Source organism: Pleurodeles waltl, chromosome 10 (genome assembly GCF_031143425.1).
Source record: "Pleurodeles waltl isolate 20211129_DDA chromosome 10, aPleWal1.hap1.20221129, whole genome shotgun sequence".
In the NCBI taxonomy this organism is placed as follows: Eukaryota; Metazoa; Chordata; class Amphibia; order Caudata; family Salamandridae; genus Pleurodeles; species Pleurodeles waltl.
Window position 1 is genome coordinate 644,211,185 of NC_090449.1, and position 17,125 is coordinate 644,228,309.

Genomic DNA, 17,125 nt, shown 5'->3' on the forward strand with positions numbered 1-17,125 from the left:
TTTTACTTAAGCCTTTTAAACTCAATATCTCCAGTTTCATTTATTGTATTTTTGTCATTTTGGTCTTGTTTTATTTACTAAATTCTGATCTATTTGTCTGGCCTGGTGTGGGTTATTTTTGTGGAGTGCTTTCACAGTTTTACTGTTCAAAGTGTTGCACAAATACTTTACACATTGCCTGTAAGTTAAGCCTGACTGCTCTGTGCCAAACTACCAGAGGGTGAGCACAGGTTAAAGTAGGATTTGCTTGTGCCTTACCTTGACAAGGCTCGAGGTTGCTGCTTGACCAGGTAATGCACCCCAGTCAACCAACAACCCAATTTCTAACAGGAATTATACATGTTTTGAGAACACTGTACCTCATGGAGTTTCACCCAGAGATTTCACCTCTACCTGGGTAAAATACTGGGGGAAAACATGCATAAATTAGCACAGTAAACCCAATTCATCCATTTCATTTAGCAAAAGATGTTAACCCATGTTACTTTCTTCCTCCATGAATTACCAAGAGCCCTGGTAACGGTAATTCTGGGAAAGGAAAATAACAAGGATTGTTCAAAGTCACTCCTAATTTTGGCCATGGGTGGGAGAAGAAGCCCACATCTTGAATCCTGAGAATCTGTTGGATTAGATACTGACCACTAATATTGAACTACCATTTTGCCAAGGTTTCCAGAGAGCCAGTGTGGTAAAGTTGTCTGTAGACCTGCCCTATTTTCCTCTAGTACAGAGACTCTAATGTCATAAACTCCTGAAACAGACTAGAAACTGACTTACCTGAGTAGAATTAAGGGAGGTCAGCTGGACACTACTGTCAATTTGACAGGCATGGTGTCCCTTCTTCTCAGTGAATCCAGTATGCTGATATAGGCCCTCATTACAACCATGGCGGTGGGTGATAAAGTGGTGGTGATATGACCATGGCTGAAACCACTCAGACAGATAGCCACTTTAACACACCGACTGCCAGGGTGAAACCAATAAGCACCATGGCGATAACCGCCAACAGCCAGGCGTAAGACAATGTACCGCCCACAGTTATATGACACACCTATCCGCCACCTTTTCTGGGGCGGTACCAATGACATCAAAAGCCTGGCAGAAACACTGCACAGAAGGGAAACGACTCACCACTGAAAACTCAAGGAAGGGCCATAAGGCCATGGAGCCTGAGCTGCATAAATTCCCCATGCTCTTCTACCTTCTGCTCCATTACGAACACCAGCACCGCAAAGACAACCACAGTTAAAACTGCTGCCTAGCACACAGGGGAGGGGGGAGAAAAAGAGAGTGACACACACACGCAACACGCAACACCCCGACCCCCAACACCACACACACAACCAGATGCAGTAACATAACATATACACCCCACATCCCTCAGGAATAATGCAAGGACAACTACTATAGTGTAAAAAGGCTGTAATAAGATAAATATAGGTAAAATACATGCATCCAAATCAAAATGTGTTTACATATTTACAATGCAAGGGACACTGCTCAGTCCTCAATGTCTGTGGGCCACAGGGCCACATCACAAAGTCCAAGGCCCAACCTCACTCCTGCAACAACGCAGAGAGAATACTGCAGGGGCATCAGGTCGAAAATATACAGGCACCTCAGGGGGATGGGGAATGGGGGGGCACCTCAGCCGGAAGATGGTACAACGCCACTGGTCCTAGAGGTGGCAACATACCCTGTGCTTGGTCCTGGGGAGTGCAAGGCCACAGTCTCTCAAGTGAGTGATTTGCCCACTGCTTGGTCCTGGGGAAAGCAAGGTCACAGTCTCTCAAGTGGGTGATTTGCCCACTGCTTGGTCCTGGGGAGTGCAAGGCCACAGTCTCTCAAGTGGGTGACTTGCCCACTGCCTCTGGAGGGGACAACATGCCCTGTGCTTGGTCCTGGGAAGTGCAAGGCCACAGTCTTTAAGTGGGTGATTTGCCTACTGCTTGGTCCTGGGGAGTGCAAGGCCACAGTCTCTCAAGTGGGTGACTTGTCCACTGCCTCTGGAGGGGGCACTATGCCCTGTGCTTGGTCCTGGGGAGTGCAAGGCCACAGTCTCTCAAGTGGGTGATTTGCCCATTGGTTCTTGAGGGGGCATAGTGCCCAGTGAGTTCCATCTTGGGAACCATGGGGTGAGTGGATGGCTTCTCGACTGGTTCTGGAGGGGGCATTGTGCCCAGTGAGATTCATCCTAGGAAGGATGGAGTGAGTGGATGGCTTCTTCCACTGGTTCAAGAGGGGGCATTGTGCCCAGTGAGCATCATCCTCGGAAGGATGGAGTGAGTGGATGGCTTCTCCACTGGCTCTGGAGGGGGCATAGTGCCCAGTGAGCATCCTGGGAAGGATGGGTTTAGTGGATGGCTTCTTCCATTGGTTCTGGAGGGGGAATTGTGTCCAGTGAGCTTCATCCTGGGAAGGATGGGGTGAGTGGATGGCTTCTCCACTTGTTCTGGAAGGGGCATTGTGCCCAGTGATCTTCATCCTGGGGAGGATGGGGTGAGTGGGTGGCTTCTCCACTGGTTCTGGAGGGGGCATCATGCCCTGTGATGCAGGTCTTTGGGAGTGCAAGGTCACAGTCTCACACCTGGGTGTCAGACCCAAAGGATTTTCTGGGGCCAGGCCGCACAACAGCCCATGGAGGCAGGCCTGCACACTGTCCGCCGGCAGTGACGGCTGCTCAGTGGTGGCAGTGGCGGTGCTGGTGGCAGTGCTGGCAGTGGTGGGGGAAGGCTTCAGCTGTTCCCGTGCAGCCTTGGACGGCTGCCCACTGGGGTTGCTGCTGCTGGTGATGGTGCTGGTAGTGGTGGGGGAGGCTCCAGCCCTTCCCCTGCAGCCTCGGATGGCTGAACCACTGTGGTTGTTGGTGGGGGCTCTGACTGAATCCCAGCACCAGGCCTCTTGTCCTTTTTGCCTGCTGGTGCAGGCCCCTTGCCCTTCCTGTCAGCTGCTAGGGATGGCTCCTTGCTCCTTTTGCCAGCATCTAGGGACTGCTCCTTGCACTTCCTCTCAGCAGCTGGGGATTGCTCCCTGCCCTTCCTTTTACCAGCTGGGGGTGCCTCCTTGCCCTTCCTTTTTGCAGCTGAGGGTGCCTCCTTGCCTTTCACTGCACCATCTGGGGGTGCCACCTTGCCCTTCCTTGCAGCACTTGGTGCAGGCACACTATCAGTGTGGCTGCCTGGTGCCCGGGATCCTCTCCCACCTGGTGTAGCTGTGGACACTACTGTGCACCTGGACTGGGTGGCTGAGGTGCTTGCCTGGGGTTTGACCACCCTGGCCTGATGTGAGGGATGGGGGAGGGCTAGGGAAGAAGTCAATGTTGGCAAGGAAAAGCTTCTTAGGTACATTGGGGCAGGAAGAGGGATATGGTTTGGGAGTGGAGGAAGAGGGAGTGGTTGTAGGAAGTGTCAGTCTGCTGTGATTGGGTGCAGGTGTATGGGCTGGATGCTGTTGTGAGGTGGATGGCTGTTGGGTGTCTGAGTGCTTGCGTTTGTGTACTTTGGGAGGAGGGGGCACAGACATAGTGGGAGAGGACACAGGGGACGTGTGCATGGAAGTGGGGGTGGTGACTGCCAGTGAGGGGCATGTGCTGTTAGGTATGCTGGTGTTGGGGGTAGTGGATGAGGATGTAGTACATGCAGGTGTGAGTGTAGACGCAACTGGGAGAGAGGTGGAGGACGAGGAGGAGGGGGACACAGTGGAAGCAGTGGATGTTGTCTGATTCTGGATGGTGTTTATATGAGTGTCTGTGTGATGAAGTGTGGTGCTTGTGTTTGCCATGTCCACTCTTGTGTGTTGTCCTGGGTGCATGCTCATCTGACTGTGTCCTTGGGTTAGGTTGAGGTTGAGGGAAATGGTATTGGGTAGAGGAAGGTGGAGGGAGGAGGCAAGAAACAGGGACAATGGCTGCCATCAGGGAGGAGGCCAGAGCCTGGATTGATCTCGGTTGGGCCGCCAAGCCAGTGTGAATGCCCTCCAGGAATGCATTTGTCTGTTGCATTTGGGTTGCCAGCCCCTGGATGGCATTCAGTATGGTTGACTGCCCAACAGAGATGGATCTCAGGAGGTCAATAGCCTCCCCACTCAGGGCAGCAGGGCAAACTGGGGCAGGGGCAAAGGAGATGCCCACCCTCCTGGGTGACCGGGCACGGTGAACTCCCTGAGTGGCTGCTGGGAGGGCAGTCCTGGTAAGGGGGTGGCGGCTGTACCTGTAGCTGGGGTGGGCACAGAGGTGTCCGCCACCACCAGGGAGCTTCCATCGGAGGAGGAATCCGTGTCCGAACTGTCCCCTCCTGTCTCTGCCTCTCCCTCCATCCCACTGGTGCCCTGCTCCTCTGACAGATGATGCTAATGCACATAAGGACAGGGTGAAAAAACAAAAAGGGGCGGGGAAGAGGCAAAGGATACATTTGGTCAATGGCGGCAGCAACACCACCGTTGGTGTACATGAGACATGCACGGGGAACAGCCCTACGCACTAGGCAATGCACTACCAGTCACAATGATAGTCACCAGACCATGGATAGGGACACCTAACGCCAATTGCAGCATACCTGAGACCCACAGACCCCTGCCCAGTCGTGGATGCCTACTTGCTTGGTTGGAGGTGTTTTACATCAGAATCCTGCCCAACACGTGACATACTCTGCAATGTCAAGCCTGGCGTAGGGTCACCCACAGGCCCACAACCCCCACCCGGATACCACCCCACCAGGCACAAGTTGTTTATTGGGGCACTGTACTCACCCCCTTGTACATCACCATTGGCCATTGTACCCCAGAGGGCCCAATGTTAACCAATGAGGAGTTGCACAGTGGTTTTCGACCACCTCCCGCAACGGCGCACAATGTCAGCGGAATTACCTCATTTCCACCTGTCCCTCCAAATAGGACAAGCAGACGCCATTTCATGGGGGGTACAGGCCATGGCTCCTAACTGCGTCACAGTACACATATGCACCATTTGGACATCTCCAACAAAATACTGTTACAATCACAACACGCAGTGAAGTGTAGTGGTTGGAAATAAAAGATACTGACCAGCTGCTCACCATTTTGCACAATAGATTGCATCCACTGAGGATGAATTGGAAATGGAGACATCCCACTGTGAACAGACCCCTGGTGGACTTGGCAACAATGGAGGACAGGCACATTATCGTCACCTATAGACTGGACAGAGCCACAATCACAGAGCTGTGTGCCCAATTGGAGCCTGACCTAATCTCTGCTATCCATCACCCCACCGGGATCCCCCCTCTTGTGCAAGTGCTATTAGTGCTCCATTTCCTGGCAACTGGCTCCTTCCAAGTGACAGTGGGCCTGGCAGCTGGAGGGCAATATTCTCAATAGTGCTGACCAGAGTGTTGTCTGCCCCAATTAAACACATGAACAGCTGCATCGTTTTTCCCCAGGTGGAGGATTTGGCCACAGTGAAAGCTGATTTCTATGCAATGAGACATACACCTAACATTATTGGGGCAATTGACTGTACACATATTGCTTTTGTCCCCCCCCCCCCCGGCCGAATGAACAGGTGTTCCGAAATCGAAAGAGCTTTCACTCCATGAATGTGCAGATGGTGTGCCTGGCGGACCAGTACATCTCCCACGTCAATGCAAAATATCTTGGGTCTGTGCATGATGCCTTTATCCTGAGGGCTAGCAGCATCAGATTTGTAATGGCTCAACTCCAGAGACACAGGGTGTGGCTAATAGGTGAGCCCTGGTTCCCACCCAGTATATGTTGGTGTATGGGTATGGTGTGGGCCCTACGGGTTGGTGTCCCTCGATATTTGCAGGTGACTCTGGTTACCCCAACTTCTCATGGCTACTGACCCCTGTGAGAAATCCCAAGATAAGGGCAGAGGAACGTTACAATGAAGCACATGGGCGAACAAGAAAAATTATAGAGAGAACCTTTGGCCTCCTGAAGGTCAGGTTTCGTTGCCTCCATCTAACAGGTGGATCCCTGTACTACTCACCCAAGAAGGTCTGCCAGATCATCGTGGCATTCTGTATGTTGCACAACCTTGCCTTACATCACCAGGTGCCTTTTCTGCAGGAGGATGAGGCTAGAGATGGCTGTGTGGCAGCAGGGGACCCTGTGGACAGTGAAGATGAGGCAGGGGATGAGGATAACAGAAGTGTAACAATTCTACAATACTTCCAATGACACACAGGTAAGACAGTGTAACTTCACATTTAAATGACTGTTTTGTGTTTGACATTGTCACTGGCAGGCTGATTTTCCCACTTCTATGGCCACTCACTGTACCCTTTGGCATCTCTATTTGCAGATATTTGTGCCCCACTATCGCTCCTGGTGTGTTGACTGCAGCCAACTACAGGTCATTCCTATGTATACATTACTGTACAGTTGATTTTCAATGTTTAAACCTTGTTAAACGAATACATACTTAAATCATTTGACATACTCCATAATTGTATTTTTTGAAAGGGTGTTTATTTAAGTGCTAAGAAGTAGAGGGGGGTGTACAATGGGCTGGGGTGATGGTGGAGGGAAGTCCAGGTTAGAGTCCAGTATATTTGTTTCACAAGTGCATTGTCCAAGGGGGCATAGGAAGGGGAGCAATGTCACTTCAAGGTGGACAGGGTGACAGAGTGGGACACAAGGGTAACAATCAGGAGAGTTTTATTTCTTGGCGGGGTCTTGGCAGTAGTCTCTGGCTTCTGCCTGGATCGCACAGAATGTTTGCGGGGTGGTTTACCTTCTGCAGGGGAGGGGTGCTGGTGGCCTGTTGGTCCTGTGGCGGGGCCTCCTGTCCACTAGCGGAAGCAGAGGTGGATGGCTGTTTATTGGTTTGGCTAGTGGCAGAGGCCTGGTGGAGTGCCACAGCCTCCCTCATAGTGTTGGCCATGTCTACCAGCACCCCTGCAATGGAGACCAAGGTGGTGTTGATGTCTTTCAAGACCTCCCTGGTCCCCAAGTACTGTCCCTCCTGCAGCCGCATGTTCTCCTGCAACTTCTCCAGTATCTGGCCCAGCGTATCCTGTGAATGTTAGTATGCTCCCAGGATCACGGTGAGTGCCTCCTGGAGAGTCGGTTCCCTGGGACTGTCCTCCCCCTGGCGCACAGCACTCCTCCCAGATTCCCTGTTGTCCTGTGCCTCTGTCCCCTGAACCGTGTGCCCATTGACCCCAGGTCCCTGGTCCTACTGTGTTTGTGGGGTGGCCTGGGCTCCCTGTAGTGGTGGACACACTGATGATTGACGTGTCCTCTGGACAGAGGTATGGGCCTGCTGGGTGGGAGCTGTGGTGGTGTTTCCTGAGGGGGAGGCTCTGTGGTGGTGTGAGAGTGTGTCTGGGTAACCGACTGTCCAGAGATCCCTGATGGGCCAGGTTGGTCATCCAGGCGAGCAGAGCTGCTGTCTCTGTGGGCCTCTTCTGTGGGGAAACTGGATGTTGCTGGCTCCTCTTCTCCTGTGACATTCGATGGGGGACCTGTGGGGATGTAAATGCAGTGTTATTGTTTCTGCTTGTGACATCATGTGCATTGGTGTGTTGCCCTCTATGGTTGTTGTTGCCCTGCCAGATTTGCTTTCGTGTGAGTTACTATTTGGTGGGCTAGGTGATTCTCTCCAGTGTGCATGCAGTGGTGATAGGTGTCCATGCAGGTCTGTGAGGGGTGTCCATGCATTGGTGTTACATGCAGGGCTTGGTATTGGGATGAGTGGGTTGTGATGGTGGGGTATGTGGGAGGTGGTGAAGTGATGGGAGTGAGGTACGGGTGGGGATTTGTGATGACATGCAGGTAGGGGGGTGATTGTAATAGAGATTTGACTTACCAGAGTCCAGTCCTCCTACTCCTGCCAGGCCCTCAGGATGTATGATTACTATAACTTGTTCCTCCCATGTGTAGGTTGTGGGGGAGGAGGTGGGGGTCCACCGCCAGTCCTCTGTACAGCTAGTAGGTATCTTGCTGCTGTGGAACGCACCTTCCCCCGTAGGTCGTTCCACCTCTTCCTGATGTCGTCCTTTGCTCTTGGGTGCTGTCCCACTGCGTTGACCCTGTCCACGATTCTCCACAATAGCTCCATCTTCCCAGCAATGGATGTCTGCTGAACCTGTGATCCAAATAGCTGTGGCTCTACCCGGATGATTTCCTCCACCATGACCCTTAGCTCCTCCTCAGAGAATCGGGGGTCTCGTTGTGGTGCCATGGGTGTAGTGTGATTGGTGTGGGTGAGGGTGTATGGGGTGATGTGTTGGGGTGTGTGATGTAAGGTGCATGGATGGTGTAGAAGGTGATGGTGTTATGTGGCTTTAGTTGTGCGGGTGCTCTTGCTCTTTCTCTCTCTCTCTGTTGGCAATTGTTAGTAGTCGTAAAGGGCTGTGGGTAATGTGGGTGTGTGTTTTATAGTGGTGTGGGTGTGTGGGTGTAGTGTGTGTATGTGTGTCACGTGTGTGTAGTTTGAATTGTCCAATGTGGTGTTGTTTTGTTTGAGTGTGTGTATTTTGAGCGCAGCGGTATGTACCCCAATGGTTTACTGCCATTGAATGTCTGCCGTGGTGATCCGTGGGTCATAATGCTGTGGGCGTAGTTCTGTTGGCGTAACGGTGTGGGTTTTGCTACCGCCAGTTTGTCACTGACCTTTGGGCTGGAGGACTTGTGTGTGTGACTGTATAGTGACGGATTGGTATGTGTGTGTCATAATATGCTTGGCGGATATCCGCCGTGGCGGCGGCATTATGTTGGCGGCAGTCAGCATGCCAGTAAGCGGAATTTACCACCAATGTCATAATGAGGGCCATAGTGTGTTTTTTTGCAGGTTAATGGGAGAGTCTATCTAAAAAACATCACATACTGTATCTTATGCCTCAGAAAGAGGTAAAACGTAACTTCATTAATCCTACACATTTTGCAACATCTCAAGGAAGAGTGGTCTGTAGTAGCAGTATTAGTGGGCCTCAACACTACACAGGAGAAGCAGCGTGAATCTCGAAAAGTAACAGAATTTTCTCAGCCATCTCTGTGAATCGTTAGGTATGCTGAGGTCCTGAAGGGAATGCACTTCTGATCTCTAGTGAACCAAATTGATGAAAGGATATATTTGTAACTGAATTTTCTATCCTTTAGATTTTGCTTCTAAATACCCATTTAAGGCATTTCAATCTAAGAAATACTCCTTTTATTGTCGTTTCTGGACATTAGATATTTTCCTTTAGCTTCCCTTTATCATTTTTTCGCTACTTGTTGTAACTATTATTTAATCAACTAACTTGCATTTTCTTCAAATTACTATCGCATTACATCATTGATCCTTTAACTGCATTGCTGTTTACATTTCTACACTTGGACAGAGTAAGCCTTTAAGTTCCTACTTTGTTACCAAAAGAGGTCAAGGGGTCAATTGTTATGCCTCTGCAAGGACGTAGGCCAAGGGTTTGATTGAATAACAAATGGGTATGCTTGAGCAACGCCGTATGCTGCTATGAGAGTGTGATCATATGGTCACTCCCACTCTCTGCCTAGCAGGAGGATTTCTAACACTGCACGCCTCTGAAATAGAACCACCTCCAAGTTCTGGTCCTTTGCAAAAAAAGAGCGAACTGCTTGTTTCTGATCAAGTTCACTTTGTTACAAAGTTAAAAGATACAGCCCAGTATGCTGTTAGGAGACAAATCTTTCTTCAAAAAACATCAATCCTTCATTGAGTCAGGATAACTTCCTAAAACACACTGGAATGTCAGAGGATTGGACCACATAGAAGAACCCAGCAGAAGCTGCTCTAGAGTGCCTTGAAGCAATAAAGCCATTCTTATATCTACTACAAAGAAGGAGCTGATTATGGCCCTTTGAAATTAGATAGTCAAGAGATCTGCCGCATGGAAGTTGCTTCAAAAGTTAATTGAATATTGTTTTTGTTGGAAATATGCAATATGTGATCCCCGCATTCTACAGTTTCAACTAAAGAAATCTTGCCAAAGGAGTATTTTGAGAAGCTTTCTCCTGTCTACTCCAGATTGTTAAAAAAGATTCTTTGCTTTCATGCAGGTGGAAAACACATTAAAACTGATGTTCTCCTATACTACCAATTTTGCGCTGAAATCTACATGTATGGCCTTATTCTAGGTATTAGAAGGAACCATCACCATTAATATTGGGAAATTCTGACTACTTCAGTAGTGCAGCTGTATGTTTGAAGCATGTAGTTAGGTAGATGGCCTGAGGAGAAAGGGTTTCATTCCTATGCCATACCTGTCCCAACATAGCATGGGCATGTGGGTAAGGGACATCCTAGAGAATAGTTGGGAGAAGACGACTTTGGGCACTGATGTGTGAGAGTTTTGATGATGCTCAGGGGCAAACAGGTCACATGACTGTTGATCTTCTGTGATACTGGTGTGACATTGTTCTCATCTGCTGGGCAGAGATTGGCTGCATCTGAGTTGTGGTTTTGGTGATAACCCTCGCAGTACCTATGGAGTGCACTAATTGGATGAGAGAGTCAGGGACTTGTCAGGTTGGACTAATGACATGCCTGGTGGTCCATGTGGATACTTGTGGGGCAGGATGGCAGTGTGCTGGGCAGCAATCGGGTGAATTTGATTTGAGTTTCTAGTGAGTACCTTTAAGGAAATGTTTTCAGGTTTTCTACATTCCCTGTTAGCTCTGTGATGTAACACTGATGGCATCTCCCCCACTCTGAAAATTGATCCAGCACCTCTGTTTTTACACTGCCTTATCAGCCCATATTTGTTGTTGTAGTCTGTAGTTACAGTCACATACTTTGTTCTGGGATTGTAGTGAATCCTAGTTTGTTTTAATGGGATAACAGGAGTTAGCTTGCCTTTGCCTTGCAGACTCATGCCCCCGTCACCTAGTGACTTTTAACCTACTTAGCTTGCTCTGTCTTAGACCATTTATTTAATTAATTCTTCTAAGATGGCTGCCTTGTTTACAGTTAGGCCCTTTTTATTTAGAGTTATGTTATCAGTGTCACCTCGCTAAGGCGTCAAAACAAGCGACAAAGACAAAAAAAATTGTAGGTGCTCACATTAGAAATTACCATCCCAAGCATGCGGCGTTATCTATTGTTTGGGAACAACCTACATCAGGGGTCCAAGTAGATCTGTATAAATACATCACACTTGAGACAGATAATCAGTGGGATTCCGACCAGATACCATAGCCACTATAGATGCTGAACGTCGCCTTGACGCTGACCCGGACTTTGTGTTCTGCCGAAGTCTGAGCTCAAGACCTCATTCAAGGTAACCAGGGTTGGGGCTCCTTCAGGGACATGGCATTGGCAGATTAGGTTTAACATACCCATCTCTCCTCTAGGTAGAAGGTTAGGCCTATTATGATAGGGTACACGGACATATGACACGCTTCATGTCTTCCTATGCTATTACAAGATGGTGGGGGTCTTCATAATCATGACCCTCGTCTTTAAATTTTTATCTCTTGTACTGTTCATTATCCTAATCATTGCAGCCTATATGATTTACTGCGTTATGTTGAATAAAAACTATTGAAACATTACTGCATCTTTGTTATTGCCTGTGTTTGGTTGAGATATAATATAGCTGTGAGAAAGGGGTAATTTCTGTTGAACCACGACATTCACTGAGATGTCATACTTCTGAGTCCATGCGTAAAGTCTGCCACAAATCACCTTCGACTGTTTGAGTTGTTGGTGAGGTAATGGTAGTGAGTCGGAAGGGTTGGGGCTACAGTGGCGATTTGTTGTAGGACAGGCATAGTCATCTACAAACATAAGTACTGTCATCCCCAAACCAGCAGTCTTCCTCAGGGCAAGAGTCCAAACTACCCTAAGTACCATTATAAGGAGACGTCCGTGGTCTTTGGGAAAATCCTCCTCAGTTGAACAAGGAACACCTAATAAAGCTGAAGGTTGTTCAAGCTCGAACTCATAAAAGGACTTAGGTCCATATTTATAATTTTTTAGCATCGCATTTGCGTCATTTTTTTACGCAAAACCGGTGCAAACTTACAAAATACAATTGTACTTTGTAAGTTAGCGCCGTTTTTGCATCAAAAAGCTGCGCAAATGCAGCGCTAAAAAAGTATAAATATGGTTCTTAATACTCCCCACTTGGTGTTCCATCTCTTTACCCATTTCGTCAATAAGGCTAATGCCATAGAAATTCCTGAGAATGCTAGACAGGCATTAACTTTATTTCTAGTAGCACATGGCTTAAGAGATGATGGCGGGGATGTCACTTTTATAGTAGAAGCTAATGAAGCTCAACAAACAGAAACATTCTATGCCTGGGTCACCTTTCCTGAGGAAGACGCCAGGTCAGCTACCTTTCACACAAATAAGATTGCTAATGTACCTCAACGGTACCAAGCATACCAGTATCACGAAATAGCGCTCACCTATCAGGAGCATCAGAACTGGTTTGAAGGTGCCCTCCCACATGTAACACAGAGAGTAAGATTAGGTCCTTTGAGTAACGATGGACCAACATGGCCTATGTTTGCAACATAGACACTGCACCCAGACATACAGAACATGCCAGTAGCTGATCTGCGAAACTTATACAATGAGATTGTAACATTATACAGAAGGCTTGTTCAGTTCGTAATGCAGACTTTGAACACAACACCAGCGTGCCCAGCACCACCAGCTCCTGCTGGATACCAATTGGCTACTGGGATTAACCCACAAACAGTACATACTATTATGGGTAAGGTACCCGCAGATAGGGAGAAAATACCTTATTAGATAGCCCAGAAAGCTAATCAGCTGGAAGCTGTGTTTCCCCATACGGGACCACAGGAGAAACATAGAGTTCTAACAATGTGCTTGCCCTTTGGGATGGTTCCCTCGGTGGATGACTGTATCACATTGGGTACAGTCTTCACTGTAATATATGCTACCACACATGGTACCCCAACACTTGCCAATTTACTGGAAGTGTTAAAACAAATTCAGAATGAGCATGGCGCACCCCCTGCCCTAGATCTGGGGATTAAATTGATGCATAACTTTGATGCAGTATCCTTGATAATACTTAGTAGTATTAAAGGGGAAGCAGTAGCACTGGCTACATGCCAGCACCTCTGAGAAACTCCCCATTTGGAACACGAGAGACAGCTACCAAAAATTATTTCCGATACCTGTACTAGTATAGGATGGGATGGTTTGGGAGCCAAGCCGAAGAAATTGGAAGTACACAGTACCACCCCTAAGGAAGGTACTAACAGACACAAGAAAGTTCGAAAAAGCGCTGGGAGAAGCCTAAACAATTTAAAGAAAGACAGAATAAGAGAGCAGATTCTCCACATCCAAAGAACTCCAAAAGGAGATATACTCTCAGAAATAGGGAGAATATTAGAACTCCTGAAAGATATACTGATTCACGTCCCTCTCGTTCCTTTCAGGACACTCCGGATAGGCGTAGCGAGAGAGGGGCCCGTCCTGATCGACATCCGGACTACGTGAAACAAAAGAAAGACTAACCACAGTCTACAGTAAAAAAAGAAGGACAGACTTTGCAACAAAAGCCACAATTTAAAAAGAAAAAGGTTGCGGCATTATCACTTTAAAATGCCAATACACTTGAGAACTTTATTGAAGAACAAGACGTGGGCAGTGACACTGCTAGACAGCGCAGCAGAGGTCACAATATGTTGCCAGAGTCTAAAAGAACATCTGGATGCGACAGCAACTAGTGATTTTGTTGCAGTTGAAATGGCGGACAGGCATGTACTCCCACCAGATAGACTTTATGACCTAAAGATCCAGATTGAGGGAGACATGGAATGCACCATTGGTGTGATCTTTTGGGACGAACATAATTGTGACATCCTATTAGCCGAAAGAGACTGGCCCCCTCAATGCGTCCGTAAGCTCCCACATGGGGAAAATGTCATTTTGCCTTGTTTCTCCAATTTTGTTCCAGCGGCTAAACAGGAAGCATACTCTGTCAGTTGGGCTCTAGCACAGGCACCTGCATTATACCGCAATCATGTAGGTTGGGACAGGGATTCTCCCTGTAATGTAATACCTATCAGTCCACACCCCAGCCTCAGCCACAATATCCAGTCAAACACCAGGCGAAAGCTCCAGTGAAGGAGATCCTCACTCAGCTGGAATATCGGGGGTAGTTGAGCCCTTTGCCTCTGCAATGAATAACCCAATATTCCCAGTTGCAAAGCCAGATCATTCCTATAGAATAGTCTTAGATTACAGACATTTAAACAGCCACACTCGTACATATGCTATACAAAACACACATAGCACAGCACTAATAAATAACATAGTACGAAAAAAATATAAAATGACGGATATATCCCACGGGTTTTTCTGTCAGAATTTAGCAGAAGAAAGTAGGGACCTGAGTGCATTCTCATTTGGCTCACAAAAACGCTTTTCCTGATCATCCCAGGGCTATAAGGACAACCCAGTAATGTTCTCAGCCCGAGTAACGTCGATATTACATGACATTGATCCTGAGGCATTATCCTATGTGGATGACATTTACCTCACAGACGACGACCTGAACGTTCATCTTGTAAGGGTTGATCGAATAATTTTGGGGTTTGCAAAAGTCGGTTATAAATTCAATTTTAAGAAAAGTAAGATCGCCTTTCTCAGTGTACTGTTTCTGGGGTATGAGCTATCGAACAAAGGAAAGAGCTTGGCCCCACACTTCCTAGAAAGATGTACACAACTGCACCCACCGAATACGCTAAGGAAACTACAGTCACTGCTCGGTTTCTTTAATTTTGGCAGAACGTACATTCCCTACTATGCACAATGCATTAAGCCGCTATATGACTTAATACGCCCAGATTTTTATAGCAGACACTGAACAATTGAACATACACGCATCCTTAGGGATTTGCAACAGGATGTGCTAGAAACTAAGCACTTAAACACTCGCGACAACAAGAAAAATGTGGTCATCAGAATAATTGCTAGTGCCCTTGGGTTCACATATGTCACCTTTAATGAGGATGACACGGTGCCCATAGCATATAAATCTAATCTATACTCGAATGCAGAGCAACGCTTTGCACCCATATTAAAAATTCTAACTGCAGTTCAGATAGCTGTCATAAAAGAGAGACCACTTGCGCAGGGGAAGCGCATCATTGTCGTTACCCCTGTGCCGGCACTAGAGGCCGTCACCAAAGCGAGCGTTCCTAACGCTAAAGCATTACATCCACTGTGGATTCAGTGGGCGACTTCTCTGACAGCTACTGATGTGGATTATATTTTTGATCCAAAATTTCAGACGCAAGAATTTCTCCATTACGAACAAGAGTGCCCCGCTCTTCTACATCTTTTACCTTTAGACAACTATGATATTGTCATTTATACTGAGGGTTCAGCCCAACCGGCTGCAGGTACCAAACATCAATACTCAGTCGGTTGCGCAGCCGTGAGTGGAGTGATGAAGGATGGAATTTTCCACCCTCACAATACTTATACGCAGACCCTAGGAGACTGCACAGCTCAGTTGGCTGAACTTAAAGCCCTGATTTTAGCGCTAGAAAAAACTAAGACAGGAAGACTGACTTTGATTGTCTGTGATTCATATTATTGCGTTCAGTCCTACAATGATTATCTTACTCATTGGAAACTGAACGGGTTCAGAGATTCTAAAGGGAACACCATAAAACACAGAACATTGAGGGGGAGGGTGGCTAATCTTAAGGAGAAGCTACAGTGTGACCATGTAGTACATATGTTGGGCCACCAACGTGTAGGAGTACACGTTATCGGTAATGCTTTGGCTGATGAAGCAGCCAAATCTGCAGTGGCTATGGCTTCTGTGGCTGCAGTGACTCATTCCCATATGAGATTGGATAATGAAATTTTGACTGCCGTAAAAGCTTCAGCTGAGGGCAAGACTCTCCCGAAAGGGTACCCTACAAACTATTCTTACCATATCAGTGCACAGAATGTTGCCTACGCAACAATTCCTGGGGTTGGAGATCGGGTGATCCCCAACGAAGACCAGAGGTTAGATCTAGTGAAAGCAGTGCATGAAGGTGTCGCTTCTGCTCATGCTGCTGTTTCGGCCACAATAACACTCTCACAGAAATGCTTCTGGTGGCCTGGTCTATGCAGATGGACAAAACAATATGTTCTCTGTTGTGACATCTGCCAGCAAATTAAGGGCTCCAACATCAAATGCCCACCACAGACATCCCTCTTAGTGTCCAGCAGGCCACTACAATGTGGGTACCTGGACCATTGCGGTCCACTTCAACCTGATGGTGCATACAAATATATCTTAGTCACTGTAGATTCTTGTTCTAGATTCCTATGGGTATGGCCGCAGCGGTTGGCTGACGCTCGGACTGTTATAAAAGACTTACTGATCTTTATCAGTACATATGCGGTTACAGCATTCCATTCGGACCAGGGCCCTGCATTTGCCTCTAAGGCATTCAGGGACACCACGGGGATGATGGGTGTTGAACTCCATTACTCCTCACCACACCATCCAGAGGGAAATTCGGTCGTGGAGAGGCGTAACCGTGATCTAAAGCAGTCCTTAACAACTAGAGTATTAGGTTCTGGCTGCAGCTGGCTTCATCACCTATATGGGGTCCAGAGAGCACTGAATAATCTGCCAAGACAGTCCTTGGGGGGACGAACTCCCTATGAGGTTCTCTTTGGGATATCTATGTATGTCCCAGTTCTTGATGGTTCTGGTATGCTGGCTGCAGAAACACCTTTTGACATAAATGAAAGTCTCACTGTCTTGCAGGAGCTTCAACAATTTTTAGATGAAAAATCATCTACCAGTGCTGTCACCTTAGGAATAAGGAATATTCCAAAAACTTCGACTGGCTGGATTCCTAAAATAGGGGATCTGGTTCATTAAAAAATAGCTGTGAAGAAATAATTTGGTCCATCCTACAGAGCACCAGTCTCAGTCTTGGGAATACAAGGAACAAGAACATCAATATTGCCACCATTGCCAAGTTCCAGAGGAAACATTTGTTTCGATTGACAATGTCAAATTACACCATGTGGCTGATCCTTCACAGTAGACGCAGAGGTCCCTTGGGTGGTTCCCGATCCTCTCTCACTACCTATCAGGACATTCCTCTTCAGAATAGAGTAACACATGATACGCTGGACTATGTTATGATGGCCAATAGTGCT